Genomic DNA, 19,526 nt, shown 5'->3' on the forward strand with positions numbered 1-19,526 from the left:
TTCATGAACAATTAAAATATTTTCTAATGCCTGGCTACAGACTGGCATCCTGTCCAGGATGTACCCCCCCCCCCCCTCGCGCTCTGTGACTACTGGGATAGACTCCAGCCCCCCGTGACCCTTAACTGGAGTAAGCGGTTGAAGACGAGTGAGTGAGTGATGTTTTTTGCTGACAATAACTTGGTACAGAGTTCACTTCCTGTCTTTCTTTGAACATCCTGCATGTGTTTGAATGGTGGAGAGAAATTTGCCAGTGCCAGAGCATTAAAATAAAATGTGGCGCGGTCTTCCTGTTTCCAACCAGAGCAGGTCAATATAAGTACCTGATAAATATTGGTCTTAGACCTCAATTTCATTCAGGTTTGACAGACAGGCTAACGTGTACAGAGAAGTAATATTCGAAATAGTTAGCTAGTTAGGCTAGACAATGTGCCCAGTATAGCCTAGATCACTAACTGTGGAAATAGTGAGAGACTATAGCGTCAAACATAGCCAAAATCTGGAGACATTTTTCTAACAGTCAAAAGATACATATTGTTTTGTCACATTGCCTTTCATGGAACATTATTTCATTTGTTTGTAACAGTTTGGGACGACCATTTTAAGGTGGAACCCAAAACCAGAAATGTTAGCACACAGATTCTGCTTAGAACAAACCCATTTAAAAAACCAAGAAAACTCACAACAAACAACACAGACAGGATAGAGGCACTCTCCTTTAGGTGATGCTATTCTGTGTTTACCCGGTACCCAGACTGGTTTTGATACGTCAAAGCATTGCTGAGATATGGCCTCTTACAGTTGGGCAGCTTTTCAACTACAACCCCTGGCAAAAATTATGGAATCACCGGCCTCAGAGGATGTTCATTCAGTTGTTTAATTTTGTAGAAAAAAAGCAGATCACAGACATGACACAAAACTAAAGTCATTTCAAATGGCAACTTTCTGGCTTTAAGAAACACTATAAGAAATCAAGAAAAAAGATTGTGGCAGTCAGTAACGGTTACTTTTTTAGACCAAGCAGAGGAAAAAAAATATGGAATCACTCAATTCTGAGGAAAAAATTATGGAATCACCCTGTAAATTTTCATCCCCCAAATTAACACCTGCATCAAATCAGATCTGCTCATTGACAGTGACCCTATGCCATGACATTGACCCTATGTGTCTTTTTGCAAGGAATGTTTTTGCAGTTTTTGCTCTATGGCAAGATGCATTATCATCTTGAAAAATTATTTCATCATCCCCAAACATCCATTCAATTGTCCAAAATATCAACATAAACTTGTGCATTTATTGATGATGTAATGACAGTCATCTCCCCAGTGCCTTTACCTGACATGCAGCCCCATATCATCTGTTTTATGATCTGTTTTTTTCTACAAAATTAAACAACTGAATGAACATCCTCCGAGGCCGGTGATTCCATAATTTTTGCCAGGGGTTGTAAATGCAAATGTCTATGATGAATGACTACTTTTGAAAAATCAAACAACCACATTGATAGAACTGTGTGGCTTGATCTGAAAAATCAACTGTGCCAGTTTTCAAGAGGATTGGACAAAATTTGTTCCCTGTGAATTTTATTTACTTTTTTTTTTTTTTTTTTACTTTTCTGTACCTGATTTTTGAAAATTGTGCATATGGTTCAAAAGTTGCATGTGTAAACATTTTTTTTTTTTCCAGATTTGACCGGTTGTTGTTATTAAGTAAGTCTGCCAAATTTCACAACTTTCTACCATAGGAACAGAACACATTTTTTTGGAGTGGATAAAAAGTAGACAGTGGCTTGAGCCACAAAAAAGAGTGCTCTAAAAATGTAATATTTTTGTCAATTAGAGAATAACCCTGTTGTGTCTGATGATTTACAAACGTTCCTGCTGGTTATACGGTCACAAATTGAGCTTTACCATAAGCACATGAATGTCCGCAAATCATCAGACTCAAGGGGGTTATTCCCATTTTAATTCAATTCCATCATTTGCACGGCTTATTTTTCTGTAGGTAATTTGGTCGGCGAGGCTTACCGTCAAGCCGAGGCAACGTCGCTCCAACAGCGGTCAGGGCGCGGAGTAATCCATCAAATGTGAAACGATAATTCTGTATCAGAATCCACATCAATACCTTCTTATGGTATCTTAAATTCACCCATTTCGGCGGCGCCATCGGTACGCAACTTTCTCTTGCTCTCAGCTAACAGCGCTAACAGCTAGCAGTGCTCGCAGCCGGTGTTCTGTCGAATTGTGCATCTCATCGCATAAATCGACAGTTCCGCATCCCGACAATATTGCACATGTGCAGTTACGTGGATTACAGGAATTACATTTGATAGGAATGACATCTCGTCAGCACACCAGTCAGGGCGCGGAGTAATCGCGGTAACGGTCAAATAGTTTGCCACCGTTACCCCGATATTATACGGTCTGAAATCTCACACGCTTAACCAGTCAGATTCGTGGAAAAAATGTAATTGGATTAGAATATGCTAACCTAAAAGTTAGCTTTGATAACTAGTAGTTTTAACAATGATAACCATAAACTGATAAACAAACAAAACATTTTTGAGGACGCTACCACTAACTGATAACTTTTATTATATGGATTTAGCAATAGAGCTCAAATTTCAATATGCTTAATCATAAACATGGAGGTTCCCCAAAATTTTTAATTCTCAAGGTCGGTCATCTGGGCATTTAACCTCTAGGGGCGAGTTTTGTCAGTGAAAACATCGCTGAACTCAAAACAAATACATGTAATTTGGTCACTTTTCAAAGGGTTCAGACTCATCAATATAGTCCATTTAATATACAATGGTTCATTTCAGGTGAGTTTGGTGTATAAATCTCACTGTTCCAGGCAAAGATAGCTATCAGCTGGCTGTTATAAGCAAATTAGAGACTAAACAAAACCAGCTGATTTCAGTAGACAAGCATTCAGCCCGAGTGTGTTTTCACCAAGCGGCCAGACACGGAAGTACGAATTCTCACCTTCGGACTGGCCACTTCGCGGAACTGACGTAGTGCCGACCTCAAGATTGTGAAAACAGCAGATGATAAAATGCATGTAAACAATTAAATTAACAACTGAAAATGAAACACTAGTTTCCATTCAATCTAGTTCATTCACAGTAAACAAACAAGAAATTTTAAGAAATAATATTTTAAGAATTTTAAGGAAATAATTTTAAGAATCTAATCATTTAGTCTTGCTTGATCTCCTGCTCCTCCATGTCCACCAGCTGATGCTTGTTGTTTTCACGCTATGCAAAATTCACTATTAGAAGACTACTATATAAGCTTCACTGTGAACAAATGTATGATTTTAGACTTTACAAATATTTCTGAATGTTAAACTTTTTTTTTAAAGAAATGTTAGCTGAATTAGCCTTTACAGAAGTCAATTTAGTGGAGGCTAAGTGGGTTCAAAGTTAGCTAAAAACTAATGTTAACAAAAAAGTTAGCTTCACTAATTAGCTGTTAGCTGATTAGCCGAATTTTTCCCACCACTGCCAAAACATCAAAACCAACATGCCAGGCAAAGCACGACAATCCAGTCGCTGTCTTTGGCGGTATGTGTGGAAAGCAGAGTGAAGATACTGCTGAGAGAAAACAAAAAATAAAAATAACTGCTAGCGGTTGACTGAAATCAAACTAGGCTGGGGAAGTGGAGCAGAAGAAGATGGGTCCCTGTAAACAACACTATATCATCAAGTGGATTGAGTTTCTTGCTACATTTCAAGCCTGTTGGCCCGCTGCCACCTCCTTGATCCAGCGACTACAGTCAACAAGAGGCGTTTAAAGAGCCGGGCAAGGGTCTCCCTGTTTTGGACAGGCTTCATTTAACTCTGACGGGATAATCCTTTGGTTCCTCTGCAGACACACACCCAGAGGACTGGCAGATACCTGGCCGATCTCTTTCCCTCTCTCTCCTCTGGCACTTGCTGTCTATCCCTCCTTGCTCGCTGGCTGCAGATGCTGAAAGCTGGGAGATCCTATCTTGGCGGGACAGACGAACAGTGTCACGATGTGAGGGGGGCCTAGAGGCCTTACCGCCAGGGCAATGCACTCTCTAACCATCAGTGTGCACGACCCAGAGAGATGAAGGTTTTGCAGAAATCAAATGCAAGATTCAAATAACAATAAAATAAGAGGTGTAACTACAAATATACACTTCTGATTGATCTGTAATATCATATTTGTACAATAACACCTTTCCTCCAGTGATGACTGGCGGCGCTAGTGCATTAGCCACCGAACCGACTGGTAGCTCCCCCAGCGAAGGGTGCACGTCAGGATAATTACCCTGACAAAGGCAGCTCTGTGCCTGGGTGCAGCCCCTCCGGAGCCAGCCCGTCTGGGGTTTGCAGGCTGGAGCTCGTCTTCTCCCCACCTCCCCGCCGCCACCTCCGAACACCACTAGTGGTTTTCTCAATGCGCTTTGTCTCCTCTCGATGCACAGCCAAGAAGACAAATGCATACACGCATGTGCACGGGCATGCATGCTGACAGCGAACAGGTGGTCAGATCGGCACACACGAGAAGAAACACACAGACAGCAGCAAACATCAAAGCACATAAAACATCTGTCCGGTTTTGTAAATAATCAGCAGCAATAATCAACCTGTCTGAAACTAAATTTGGAATATCTTAAGTAAAATGAGGCCATAAAGCAGGTATGAAATTGAAATTTTCACAGTCAATTGTGTTTTGTGGTGAAGCGGAATCTCTCCTGCCAGGTTCCATTAGAACATAATTTAATTATACGTGTCATTTCACCCTGAGGGCTAATGTCCTCATCTCACCCGTTACATAAGTTGCTAACATTAGTAATAGCCACTTGCTCGTTGATTGATTTCGACACCTCTTCAACTGGTAGCGTTGAGAAATTCAATCAGTGTTCAGTGTTTGTGTGTATAAAACAAGTAAAATATAGAATTATGCAAATCCTGTGTGCCGGTGTTGCTGACCGAACGGTCCCCCCTAAAAAATCGGTCCGTCCTGCCTTCACTGTGCATGCGCCATTAGCCGCGATTCATGGATTATCACCTCGTTTCTGCTTCTACCTGCACTCCAGTCATCATCTATCTCAGGTTATCTGAAGGTTTTGTACAATGATCATTTCCACATAAATTCAGCATGATTTCATCATAAAAGACAGAGGAAGTGATCAGAGTGTCGCGGCTACACAAGCTGCTAGCTGATGTGTTCACTGCGCGTCGGTCATTTCAAAGCGTCACAGATTATTGCCTCGTTTCTGCTTAAAACGGCCTAGTTTCTGCTTAAAACTGACTTTAGAATGATTTAAAAGGTTTTACCTTGTTATGTGATGATTAATAATCACTTCACTGGGTGAAGAGACTCTGTCTTAGATGAGCAGCTGAGCTCCGAAATGAAGCATGCGCAGTGGAGGCAGGGCGGCCTGTTCAGTCTGTGACACCGGTTACATGTGTCGTTTTTCTGAGCCCAGAGTGTTGGGTAAACTGGCATGCATGGCACAGCGCTTTATTTTCCCATCATACTGAATATGCCCCTTCACTCATTCAATGTGGCATGTAAAAGGCACCCCTGTGACAGACTGGCGTTCTGTACAGGGTATACCCCGCCTCACACCCTATGTCTGCTGGTAGGCGGGTATAGAAAATGGATGGATGGACGGATGGATGGATGGATGGATGGATGGAGGTCAGATGTCTTGTCCAAGAACACAGACAGGCAGACACATTTTGAATCAAACCCTAGTCAACCTGTTGGTAGTTCAACGTCTATCCCAATCCATCTGCTCTCCATAGACTCATGTGGATTGAGATTTATTATCGGTCAAATGTCAATAAAGTTACGCATGATGTAAATTCTTATAGGTGTCACATACGTACAGTTGACCTCAATGATCAAAAACATCACGCTACTCAGATAACAATCAAGAGAACCTTTTTAAAACAAGGCATCCAGATGTTTGCGCCAACTAATTTTTCGACATCACTACATGACATCATTGACGTTAGACATCTGATACATTTATTAGGGGCAGGAGAGCATAAATTTATTCTGGAAAACCAAGCTTTAAAACCTCATCTAATTCCTGAGATATAGTCGTTAACGTATGTTAGACAATGACCTATGATTTGACCTTGACCTTAGACCTATGACTTTGCCTTTAACTGTGTTGCAAGAGGATGGTCCACTGAGTTTATCCACCGAGTTTGATTCAAATTGCTCTTTGCCTTTTCAAGATATCATCACAGACTGACAAACAAGTAGACAGAAGGCATGGCTATCACAATAGCCTCTTTCAGGTTTGCGGCGATGCTAACAAACACAAGAGACTGGGTTGAGGAGCGTGCACTTACAGTTGCATGATGCTGGATCCTGCTAGCACCACACCAGTCTCCATCCTCATGTGGTTGGGAACAAGGTGAATACTTTTACAGTGACTGGAGGTTTTTTTTTTTTAACAACTTTTCAAAAGTCTGAATAGAGCACCCAGAGGATTAATTTGTAAAAAAATGTTTTAATATGATTGTTGTTTAATATAAAACAAAAATACCAATATAAACATAAAGCTAACTTAACCTAAAAACTAAATGTAAATAAAGATAACAAAGTATAAAGCAAACTGAAACATTAGCTTAATCTGAAAAAAAAACCTGAATTTAAAGCAAAATGCACATAAAACTAACTAAAAATAACTGAACATAAAACTAGCCATTGTGCTAGCTTATCATAAAAACAAAAATAAAGCTAATGGAATATAAAGCTAAGTGACAAATTAGCGTAAAAAAAACCCCCTAAAGGTAAATGCACATCAATTTAACTGAATTTACCTGGCCAAAAAAACTAACTGAACATAACACCAACTAAAAATAACTGAACATAAAACTAACTAACCATTGTGCTAGCTTAACATAAAAATTAATGAAAATAAAGCTAATGGAATATAAAGCTAAAAAAAAAAAAAAAAACTAACTGAACATAGCTAAGTAAACATAACAGCAACTAAAAATAATTGAACATAAAACTAACTAACCATTGTGCTAGCTTAACATAAAAAGCTAATGAAAATAAAGCTAAGTGGAAAAATTAGCATAGCTACTCCAAAAAAAAAAAAAAAAAAAAAATCTAAAGATAAATCTACATAAAATTAAATAAATACAATGTTAGCTGAATATGAAGCCACCTGAATGTTAAATGAATTTTAATCTAACTCAAAATGGAATGAACTAAGTTTGAAGCTATTATGCACTATTATTAGTACATTATATAACGGCTAAATAGATCCTTGTCATTTGATTGGTGGTTTGTATGTCATGTGATATGGATCATTCGTACCATTTGCCATTTTGTTCCATCTACTGTGCAATTTTGGTTCTATATGTTTTGTACTATTGCACGCCGCATCCACCGGGTGCTCAGACTAGCGGCGACAGCGCTTAGCTTAACAAACAAACATGGCGGGGTTTGTTGTAGTAACAGAGGACGATTTAAACAAGCTTATTGACGGTCCAGTACTCCGTAAGCCGTCTGGAGGCATTTGCAGTATTCACTAGGACTTCTCCAGCTGAAATACAAGCGCTATCGGATGAAGAGCTCAACAAATTTCTGTCACAATTTTGTGCTGGACTGAGGAAAGCAGACAGCAGTCTGTGCATGAATAAGTCAATGCACGACATCAGGTACGAACTACATCGTCAGGATGATTTTGAACTATCTGGACTGACTGTTTTTGCAAGTTGATTGGGTTGCTATTTAAAGTTCGTGTTGGACTGTTTGGAACCTCTTGACCTCAAAGGACCAGTGACACACACCAAAATGTGTCTTTTCTCTTGTTTATAAATTAATAAACTATCAAATGACAAGGATCTAGTATTTTAGGTGTTATACGTATAAAACAAATAATGAATGTTTTGTTTTTTTCATTCGTGCAATGGTAAGAATATTTCATTTGCTGAAAGATGAAAGGTTCCATCTTTCACCTCATAAAATATTCTTATCATTGCACTCACAAACATTCATTATTTGTATACTAACTAGCTAACTTAGTTTTCTCAACATTGCTATATGAGGTCCTAACATGAAAACATAATCACTCACCCTTGCACTTCAATATATTAGGGTGCAAAATATCACTCAGCCATAATGTGTTCAAACACTGCCCTGTAATTTTTTAGCCTGTGCCATTGAATAATGTCAATTATGGCAATTAAGGTTAAATACAGCTTTTAGCATAAATTGTGCCTTTTCTTGTTCTTGCAGAGGACCACGCGGAATTGTTGATTTTAATAATAGCGTGTGTGGGGTACGGTAATATGTATGTATAATTGTACAACATTTAATAGAAAAATCACATGATTTAGTCACAACGGCAATGAGAAATAATGGATTGTTGTGAAGTTGTGAGGCTAATGAAAATACAACAGAGTGGATACTGCAGCTCTGGGACTGATTTGCCTATTAACCTAATAACCTACCTTGAAATTAGTGTTGCACACATTATGGGACTGAGACAAGATAAATGTGAGTTTCAGTTTCAAATCCCTCAAATATGCTCAGGGCCACTTTCCAGTCTGCTTAATACCTGCGTCAGCCGCTCTGCCAGCTGAATCGGCTTGATTGTTTGAAATAGAGCATCCGACCCACTGCATCTCTCACCATCATGTCTGCATACATAAAAGAATGTGAACATGCTGATTGGTGCAGCCAACATGTACCCGGCAGAAGCTTCAAAATGAGAGAATACTGTGGTAAGAGATTAATAATTTGCTAGTTGTTGCACCTTGAGCAACTCTTTCTTGCTCTTCAAGTGGTTGGATAAAACACAATCACGTGATAATGGCATCAGGGTCCATAACTGCATCTCCAAACTTTGTGATGTGGCACATATTGTGTAAAGTCAGAAGAAGCTGAGGTGACTCGTGACAGATGTGGCACTGACTGTGGTAATCTCTTCTGTCATCTACAGAGATGTTTACTATCTCCAGTGGGAGCAAAATTGAAGATATATGACAAAGAACATAAAGAACAATAAAAGGCATTAAAGACTTGATGCATGTGCACATAATACTGCACTGTACTGAAAATGTATTTCAAGATATAGGAAGAGTGGTAATTGCAAGACCAATGAGTAAGTAATTGTTAATCTCGCACTATCTCTGCACCGGACTGTAGTGGAGCTGAGCAGCTCCTTCAGTGACAGACTGAGGCACCCTCAGTGCAAGAAGGAACAATACCGCAGGTCGTTCCTCCCTGCTGCTGTCAGGCTGTACAATAACACTGTGAAATAACCACATGCAATAATATGTAGACAAATCATGTGCAATAACAACTTGTTTACAAATCCCAGCACTAATGTCACCTTATCACATCTAAATTCCACTAAGATGCTCCGGCCTTTTTCAATTCCAATCGTGTTTATGTATGCATATGTACTTATATATGTATGTATATATGTATATGTGTGTATATATATATATATACACACATACATGTATACATATTCTATTTCTACCTTATTTTCTTATTTATTGTATTGTTACAAATATTATTATTATTGCTTATCCTTGCACACGCTGTTTGATGCACATTTTCCTCTACTCGCACCCATCTTGTGTGTTTTTTTAAGAGCTGACGTAACATGGATTTCTCCACTGTGAGATCAATAAAGTCTTATCTTATCTATTGGTTGAAGATAGTCAGGAAACGTGAGTATAGTGACATCACTCCGTGACATTTTAGCAGTCTGGATAGTCCTTTTCATCACTGCTCGAGAGCGCACAGAGTCCTTTTCTTCCAAAAAAATATCTGGACTACTGATTTATGCGACCACAATACATGTTTGCACTCTGTGATGTTCCACCCAGATGCCTTTAAGTGAGGGAAGCCACCAAGACTCAAATCCTTTCCCATTTTTCTTGGAGGAACACTGTTTTTAAATATTTCAATAATTTTCTCATGCATTTGTTGATGTGGAGGAGATGGTCTAGTGGTTAAGGGCCCTTGGGCAAGGCCTTTAATCCCCTATTGCTCCCGGTGTGTAGTGAGTGCCTTGTATGGCAGCACCCTGACATCGGGGTGAATGTGAGGCATAATTGTAAAGCACTTTGAGTGTCTGATGCAGATGGAAAAGCGCTATACAAATGCAGTCCATTTAAATGACAGATTCTATGTCCATCTTTAGCTTTGTTCCTCAAAGATTCATCCTTTTCAGGATACTGCTTTTGTACCAAATCATGATTACAAAAATGCCATTATCTATTTATTTATTGATTTCTTTATTTATTTACCCAGTAGCCCTAAATTGTCCCCATCCTGACTTTTGTTGGAATTTGTTGCCGAACTTAAATGCAGGCATGAATGAAATCACGGTGACCACAAAAGCATGAAATATCTTTGGCTCATACTGTTTGCAAAGAACACAAGTCAAAGTTAAGTGTAAGAATCACTGCTTTTTCCATACGTCCCATCTTTTTCTGATTTTTGGGGTTGTATATATAACACATTATATTATACATTACTGTGGGAAATTTTTTTTATTTTGTCTAATTTATACGGAAAGACTGTTTATTTCTCCACAGAACACAGACTCTTAAGAAAAAGCCCATCATCAGGATTGCAAACATCACTTTGACCCTGCTGCTTTACGCAATCGCGGCGAGCTGTGTAATTTGACGATAAAACGCAGCCTCAGCAACCAGCTGGAAAACAAACACGCAGAGAGGAGGAGAGTATCGGGAAATCCAGCTGATGCAGTCGATTCTGTCAGCTGTTTGTCTTCTTCACCCACACCCTGCGGGGACACTCTCACCCTCCTTCTAACCTCACACACTTCACACCACAGTCGAGAGGACAGGGCGAGAAATCTTCTGCAAGTCCAGACTCGTTCCCCGCATCCTCCTTTCTTTTCTTTTCAGGTAGACGTCACAGTAAAGCAGCGTATAGAGACAAAATGTTAGCGGTGTTGTGGAAAGTGCTTATTCCTCACAGCTTGCCCTTTTTTTTTTTTTGCAGGATTCTATATCTGTCGTTTCCTTTGACCTCCCTCTTCTCCAATGCGCCCTCTCCCTCCCTCCATCTCTCTCTTTAGCTACAGTTGCCATTGGTTACTGAAGCCACACGCGAAGAGTTGCACATCGCAATTAGATAGAATTCGGTTACCATGGTGCTGTTTCTGCTTTAAAAGGGACCGGTTTGATTGTTGTTGTTGTTGTTTCTCTGCAGTTCCCTCCTCCTTTAGTCGCTGCACTGTGAATGACGGATTGTCACGTTACGGGAAAAAGGCATCAAGCTTTTTTTTCTTTCTTTCTTGTGTCTCTCTGTATTTCCTGTGAGAGAGGAGGAAGGAGGGAGACATCTCATCAAATCTCTACGACTTGTTTTATGTAAATAATTGAGTTGATTAAATGGTGGCTCATAACATGAGCGAGGCTATTGGCTCCAGTCCTTGGCGGTGGCGGCGGCGGACTGTGTTGAAACCAAATGAGAACAGAGGCGATGGAGACGGAGATGTTGTTTAGTCAAGAAGTACAAACAGCAGCATCACTGACCTGAGGACACGAAAGGAGAGACAGGAGTGCGCATCGTGCACTTCACCATAACTTACAGATGGGTCCATAAGTATTTGGACAGCAACACCGTTTTTGTACTTTTGCATCCGTGCACCGCCACAATAGACTTTGAATTATAGCCAGTTTTCTGCACAGTCGCTCCATTTTCAGAGCCCATAATTGGATAAGGTAAATGTAAGAGTTATTGTTAATGCACGTCATCACTTTTACAGCCAGTTTTCTTTAGGAGGCGGATAGATGAACATTTCCAAGTCATTGAATATGTCTTGGACTTCATTTGCATCAGTCATCAAGTACAGACTGTATGGTAAATCTGTCTGGAGTAGGCAGTTCTCAAAAAAACTAAGTGGCTGTGCAAAGACAAGACGCGTGAGAGAAGCCATCAAGACATCCATGACAACTCTGAAGGAGGTATAGGCTTCTGTTGCAACATTGTCGTGTTTTCTTGTCTTAAAAACCTTCATGGTCCCACTCCACCATGAAGCTGTATAACTGGTGATACATCAGGCAAAACATGCATAGTTCACAGCAAGAGTAGCCTGTAACCCATTCACAGTTATCTTGGTGGCTTCCCTCACTGGTTTTCTTCTTGCACCGTTACTCTTTTTTTTTTTTGAGAAAAATGAACTAAGCTGTATCATAATGTTTGTACAGGGTGGTCCAAAAACAAAAACAACAAAAAAACACCCTATTTTGTTTTTGATCTCATTTTTTACTCAGATGAGATATTTTGAAAATTCTTTCACCAAACAGTAGCAGAATGATGGGAGATTATGTCCTTCAAATCTGATAGAATGTGAAACATTTTTGGTGGTCTGTCCTTAATAGTTGATAATATGTTCTATCCAGGCTCCTCTTTGACGAATAACTGCAGCAACATGAACGTAGAAATTTTCACAATTGTCACAAAAATTAGACTCATTTTGTGACGGGAGCACGAAAAAATAAAAACGCAAGACTGGGCTGGTCCACTCACCTATGGCATCTCAAAGTAAAGAGAGTACTATATGTATATGAATGGCTGTAATTCCTAAAAGGTTAATGTAAAATGTTTGTTAAACCCCTTGAACTAAAGGTGAAATTCCACACTACAAGCACATCCTGATGGTTTCACTTGAACTCCTTTGTAGTGGTGCATTTATTCCTTTAATAAAAATGATGACTGTCCAAATGGAAAATAACTGGAAAATACCAAGAGCTTGCACAGTTGGGCTAAAGCGTGAGGGAAAGAGAGGAGAAGACAAAACAAGAGGATTGAGGGAAGGTCGGGGAAGAGGAGCAGAGGTTGTGATTAGAGTGACAGCATTGGCGGCTTTCTGAAAATTCCCAGGTAATTACAAGGCAAGGTGATCCTCGGAAACCTGGGACATCAGCACTTTTATGCAGGATCCTCAGCGCCCGGCCGTGTGTTGCTGCACAAGCAACCTCACCCCGAACACAAATACACACCACCCAAAAAAAAAAAAAAAAAATCTCTAGATGCTGATACAAACAGAACTGACCGACCTGTGTACTGACCAAAAACATTCCGTATAATGCACTATATTCCATCCTGTCAGTCCGTGCGTGTCCGTGAGTGTTATGTCGTATCTTTTACTTTTACGGTTAAATTATTTGCCATATTCAGGATTCTAAAAGCAGCAGTGGCTTTCATCACATCGAGACTTAAGGGAATGAAAGAAACTGAAAATAAGCTCATTTCAAGCTACGTGGAACTTTAAAGCCACACATATGTTGAGAGAGAGAATGAAGAGGTGTCTTCTTCGGCTACATTCATACAAAATCTTTTCTGTATGTTGTAGGAGCAGGTGATCGTGCTATTTGAATAGTAGAAAGTAACCGATGTAAAACAACCAGGAAGTAACACCTTGCTTTTTTGATTTAGTAAATTTCCGTCTTTCTCTATCAGTGACAACCACACCTGCTCCTAATCCATCATCATTCAAGCATCCACTAACCATCCAGCAGGTGGCAGGAAAACATAAACAGCTTTGGTGCTTTGTGTGCTTTAAACTGTATTGATTTTTTTTTTTTCAGAATTAAGTATGGTGGCTGAGAGAGACCACAACACTTCTACAAATGGACAACAAAACATCTGCATCATTTCATCAACAGATCACTTCAAAACATGATACAAAAATTGAAGGAAGTTCTTGCAAACACAGAGAACACAAACAAATATAATCTACAGAGCATCTTGCAATATAATCTGATAATCTGTCTGCAAATTCACATAATTCACAGACTTTGACTGCAAATTGTCACAACACAATGGAAGTACGAGCAACACAAAAGGGCTTTTCTGATGGACTGCTCAGTGCATTACAGCACACTGCTATTGACATTTATTCTTTTCTTTTACTGATAATTTTACTCTTAAAGTAGTTGTCTTCACCTTTTATTATTACAGTGCGTGCCACCACCCAATATTGTAATCGGTATTGTATTGCAATTGGTAATGTGTGTGTGTGTGTGTGTGTGTGTGTGTGTGTGTGTGTGTGTGTGTGTGTGTGTGTGTGAGAGAGAGAGAGATAAAATAAACTAGAAAAAAAATGAGTGGAGGGCTTTTCATCAAACTTGGTGGGAGTGCTACGTGCCTTAGTGTCTCCAGATGATTCACTTTTGCAACACATTGGTCAAAGTCCAAGGTCAAGGAAACCATAGTGTGGCTCGAGATTTGTTAAGGTCATATTAATAAGTAAAATATAAGTGGCATCATGATAAAGTCACAATATGAAGTCTATATAGCATTAAAATATCACACAAATGGACTGCCTTTATATAGCGCTTTTCCATCTGCATCAGATGCTCAAAGCGCTTTACAATAATGCCTCACATTCACCCCAATGTCAGGTTGCTGTCATACAAGGCGCTCACTAAACTCACAGAAATATTTAACCCTAAGTTTTAAGATTTATGTAATTTTATTACATGACAAATTCCCATTTACTTTTTTAGATAATTTTAATACAAACCTACCAAATAAAGTAATTATGTTACTTATACAAGATAAATGGCGTAGCTAACATAATTATTATGCAATTCAAACAGTATACTTTATGTATTTTAAATAAATAGTCATTATTATTGATTTAGAGTAATTATATTTTATTAATACTAAATACATAAAGATGAGGATTATGCATTTCAAATAAATAGGATTTATTACAGTAATGAATATGCATCATGTAAGGTTTATTTGGGAGGTTTGTATTAAAATTATCTAAAAAAGTAAATGGGAATTTGTCATGTAATAAAATTACATAAATCTTAAAAGTTAGGGTTAAATATTTCTGTGAGTGCACACACCAGGAGGACCTTGCCCAAGGCCCCTTACTGATTTTCCAGTCAGGCTAGGATTTGAACCGAGGATCCTCTGGTCTCAGTCCAGATTTTCAATATTTTCACCCCACATTGGTGTTGGTCCTCAGAAGACTCCATGAAATTTTGGAGATTACCTGGATCCTGGATCAGGATTTCACTTTGCAGATTTTTAAGGATGACGTCAAAACTACTTCACGGTTACAAAATCACGATGTAAAACCAAGATCAGGAAGACACTATTTTGTTTAAGCTTGTGGATTAAATATCAGATTGCAACATCTTGATCAGTCGGTCCATTCTGGATCAGTATGCAATGATCACATTGTGTTGTGGGAATTCAGATCCAGGTAAAGGTATTTTTCTTGTTTGGAAGTGCTGTGGCATCTCACAGCCACCATACATGGGGCCAAATAAGAAAGTATGACAAATGTCAAAGTGTTTGACATTTTCAATAAAAACTGGCTGTGAATTCTGCTTCTTAGCTATTCACTGATGACTCAAGTGCTACAAATGCAGACAAGTAATGACTCTATAAGCGCAGTTATCTCTCAGTTCAGTCAGTCTTACCGAATAATCATCAGAACCTGGCAACCTGCAGCGGCCCTTAATACAGCTGAGCTTTAAGCAACGAATGAGGGGAGGGAGAAAAACGAGGAGGAGACAAAGCAAGAACAGAAAAGATGACAGCAGCACACACATGGATGATACTTGCATGTGACTGTTCCTCCATTCCTTTTGCTTTGGAGGCTGAGAATCTGAGGGTGACACGCTGCAGTGCAAACCAACACTTTCACAGCTACCAAATGATATAAACAGATTTCACGTGCTGCGGCCGAGGCTTCAGTGAAACGGGGTTCATGAGAGTTTGACGTGTGCATTGGTGTGTGTGTGTGTGTGTGTGTGTGAGAGAGAGAAAGAGAGATAAAGTGGCAGACAGAGTGCAGTGCCAGCACTAACACCGGGGGCCTCAGTCAGGATGAAAGGATCTGTCACTGCGGCTCACAAAGGAAAAGAGGAAAAATCTATCCATCCACACTCCTCTCTTCTGCATTTATCCTCATTCTCTCTTGCTCTCTTTCTGCTTCTATACATTTCTACTCCTGACTCCAAATGGCTTGTATAACAAGAGGCACTCGATCAGCGCTAATGTTTTAGGCACCATAAAACTTTCATCAAAATCTTTGCACAGTAATTAACATATTCACACAAGTCATGATATCTGTGTCAGCACAATACAAATAGAGTCAATTCTGGAGATGAAGCGTCATACACTGAAAAGAAAAAAAAATCCCTTGTTTTTACGGAAAAATTCTGGTAGCTATGGTTGCCAGGGGAATTCTGTAAAAATTTAAGATGAATGTGTAAGTGGTTTTACATAAAATATGTAAATTTGACTATTCTTATGTAAATTTTGTCTATTCACAAGATAAAACTTATTTATTTAATTTATACAGTGCCAAATGGTAAATGGACTGCATTTATATAGCACTTTTCCATCTGCATCAGCTGCTCAACGCACTTTACAATGATGCCTCACATTCACCCCTATGTCAGGGTGTTGCCATACAAGGTGCTCACTACACACCAGGAGCAGCTAGGGGATTAAGGACATTGCCCAAGCGTTCTTACTGATTGTCCAGTCAGGCTGGGATCTCAACAAAGTTGCGTCAAGGTGCTTCACCCAAGCAAGGTCTAACCTTACCAACCCCCAGAGCAAGCGCATAGGCAACAGTGGTAAGGAAAAACTCCCTCTGATGATTTGAGGAAGAAACCTCAAGCAGACCAGACTCAGAGAGGTGACCCTCTGCCTAGGCCATTCTAACAATTACAAGGTTTTACAAAGTTTTACAAAGCTGAAGAAACAGAAAATAGAAAATCAAACAACATAATAAAATCTCTGCAAAACAGTCACCTTATGGTTAAATATCCTCAAAATGTAGTTTAAACAGACACATCACCTCTTTTTTCAAACCATTAATTATCAGTATTTTACCACATTTGTGAAAATTCTCCTCTGTAAATTCTAAGTGTGTTCCACACTTTTTGGTATTACAGTTTTTCAGTGTTTAAACTACAGTCATTTGTAAATTTGACAATGGTATATTATTATTTAAACACATTTCACAGTTCGGTTTCATTCCATATTTTACACATTGCTGCTGTAAATTCAACACTACTCCATTGTTTTCTTTTTACAGTTTTTTTTTTTAATGTTGTGATTTTACAGGATTTCCCCATTAATTTCAAAGACTTTTTATAGTGGTTATATTTGTGGCTTAGGGCTTTCGGAATTATTAGTCTTGTATACATGATAATTGTTTGCAACAAATTATAAAATCAGTTCACATCATTAACATGTAAACATATGCACCAAACATACTTAAAAATGGCTCTTTGGATGAACTCATTACAATTATGTGCATAATTTCCATCTATTAAATATATGTAGCCCCAACTCAAATAAAACACATCAATGCAAGATAATGTAATTTAACTGAGTTGGCACTACATATGTTTATTAGATGGAATCCAATCCAAAGCCAAAACATCCTTTCTACTTCCCAGGGCATACCTATATTGTAAGTAACTAGTGTCTACATATCTGTAATGATTCAGTGTTCACAAGAACTTCAGCCTCATTATTATCCAAAACTATGCTTTCAACCAACCCCAATGCAATGGATGAACTCAATTCAATTGGGGGCAGGATTTCCATCTAATAAATATATGTAGCTCCAACTCAAATAAAGCTCATCCATGAAAGATAATTGAATTTAATAAGTTGGGACTACATATATTTATTAGATGGAATCTGCTCATAATTTAATTGAGTACATCCAATGAGTCATTTGTTTGAGTGATAAACTCAAAAATATGACTCATTGCATTGATTTCCCATTTTTTGAGTGCAGAGCAAACCTATGCTGGTTTCGGTGCAGAATGTTTCCGGTTTTAAACCGCACCCCTGCCACAGTTCTCCATGTAATGCAGAGTTGCATCAGGAACGACCTCCGGCGAAAACGTGCCAAACCAGCGTGCACACTCAAAAAAAAAAAAAAAAAAAAAGACTCATTGGATGAAATCAGTTCAATTATGTGCAAGATTTCGATCTAATAGTTATGCATAGCCCCAACTCGAATAAAAACACATCCATGCAAGATAATTAATGTAGTTGGGACTACATATATTTATTAGATAGAAATTCTGCCATAATTCAGTTTAGTTCATCCAATGAGTCATTTGTTTCAGTGACTCACTGGGTCGGATTTCATCTAATAAATATATGTAACCCCAACTAAATTAAATCACATTATATTGCATGGATGTGCTTTATTTGAATTGGGGCTACATATATTTAATAGATGAAATCCTGCAATAACTGAATTGAGTTCATCCAATGAGCCATATTTTGAGTGTACAAACAGCGTTTGGGTTTTTAGGGCCACATACTGTACATACATCTATTGACAGCAGCTCTACTGGGACATTTTAAAAACACATTAATAAAATAAAAAAAGGTCAACTGAAGTCGCCCGAGTGAACCTAAACCCATAATGATTTGGTTGTACCCTCAAATGCTTGCTTTAGTGATCAGCAATCAAAAGAAGAGCTGAGTGGAAAGGACCTCCTTTCATCGGGTCGGGCTCACGCTGCTGGGCTCAGTGATCAAAACCAGCAGCGGGGGGGGGTGCAGGTAGCAGACTGGCTTTGGGATGGGGGGGTGCAGGTGGGGGGCTCAGGTAGCAGCCCCTGTCAATCTGGCTCCCTCTCCTCCTCGTGCACACGTGCCCCTGTGTGCACACTCCTTGCGACGCTGCAGTGTGCATGAATCTGCCGGCGCGCTTGCACATGCGATCTTGCGTGCGTTCTGTCAGCAGACGGAAACTTCTAGCTTCCGAACAGATCGGCGTCTGTCTGCATGTCTGTCACAGGGGCAGCTCTCAGTAAAAACAGGCAAACACAGTTAAGAGCTGCGGCCTCAGAGCTGGAAGCGCTGCCGTGACTGCACTCCATCACTCCGTCATGGTGACCTTTCAGAACCTCAAACATCGCAAGAGGAAGGTGAAGGTTTTAAGTTCTGGGAATTTATTGACCTGCAAACTTGCTTGGGTGAGGTTAAGAGGTAACAAAGATTTGAAAAAGTTGTCAGAATGACTCAGTGAGGAGTGGAGAACTTGTTTCCCAGTAAGAAGGTGTGGTTGCCTCCACTGCTAACGTGCAATGCTCTTTGTAAGAGATACTGTTGCCATTTGATCAAGAAGGTTCTCGTCACTACAGTTTTAGTCATCCACAGCCCACATAATTACACTCTACTGGACAACATGCTAATGACAAAGTTCCATCCTCCCATTGTTCTCACAGCACGCACATCCATCCATCCATCCATCTATCTAGCCATCCATTTATCTATAGTTGTGCTCAAACGTTTACATCCTCTGGCAGAATTTCTGTTTTTTTTTTATCCATTTTTCAGAGAATTTGAATGATAACACAAAACTTTTTTTCCACTCATGGTTAGTGGTTGGGTGAAGCCATTTATTGTCAAACAACTGTGTTTCTTCTTTTTAAATCAAAAGGACAACAAAAACTACCCAAATGATCCTGATCATACTCCTGTTCTTAATACCGTGTGCTGCCCCCTTTC

Source organism: Thalassophryne amazonica, chromosome 20 (assembly GCF_902500255.1).
Source record: "Thalassophryne amazonica chromosome 20, fThaAma1.1, whole genome shotgun sequence".
NCBI lineage: Eukaryota > Metazoa > Chordata > Actinopteri > Batrachoidiformes > Batrachoididae > Thalassophryne > Thalassophryne amazonica.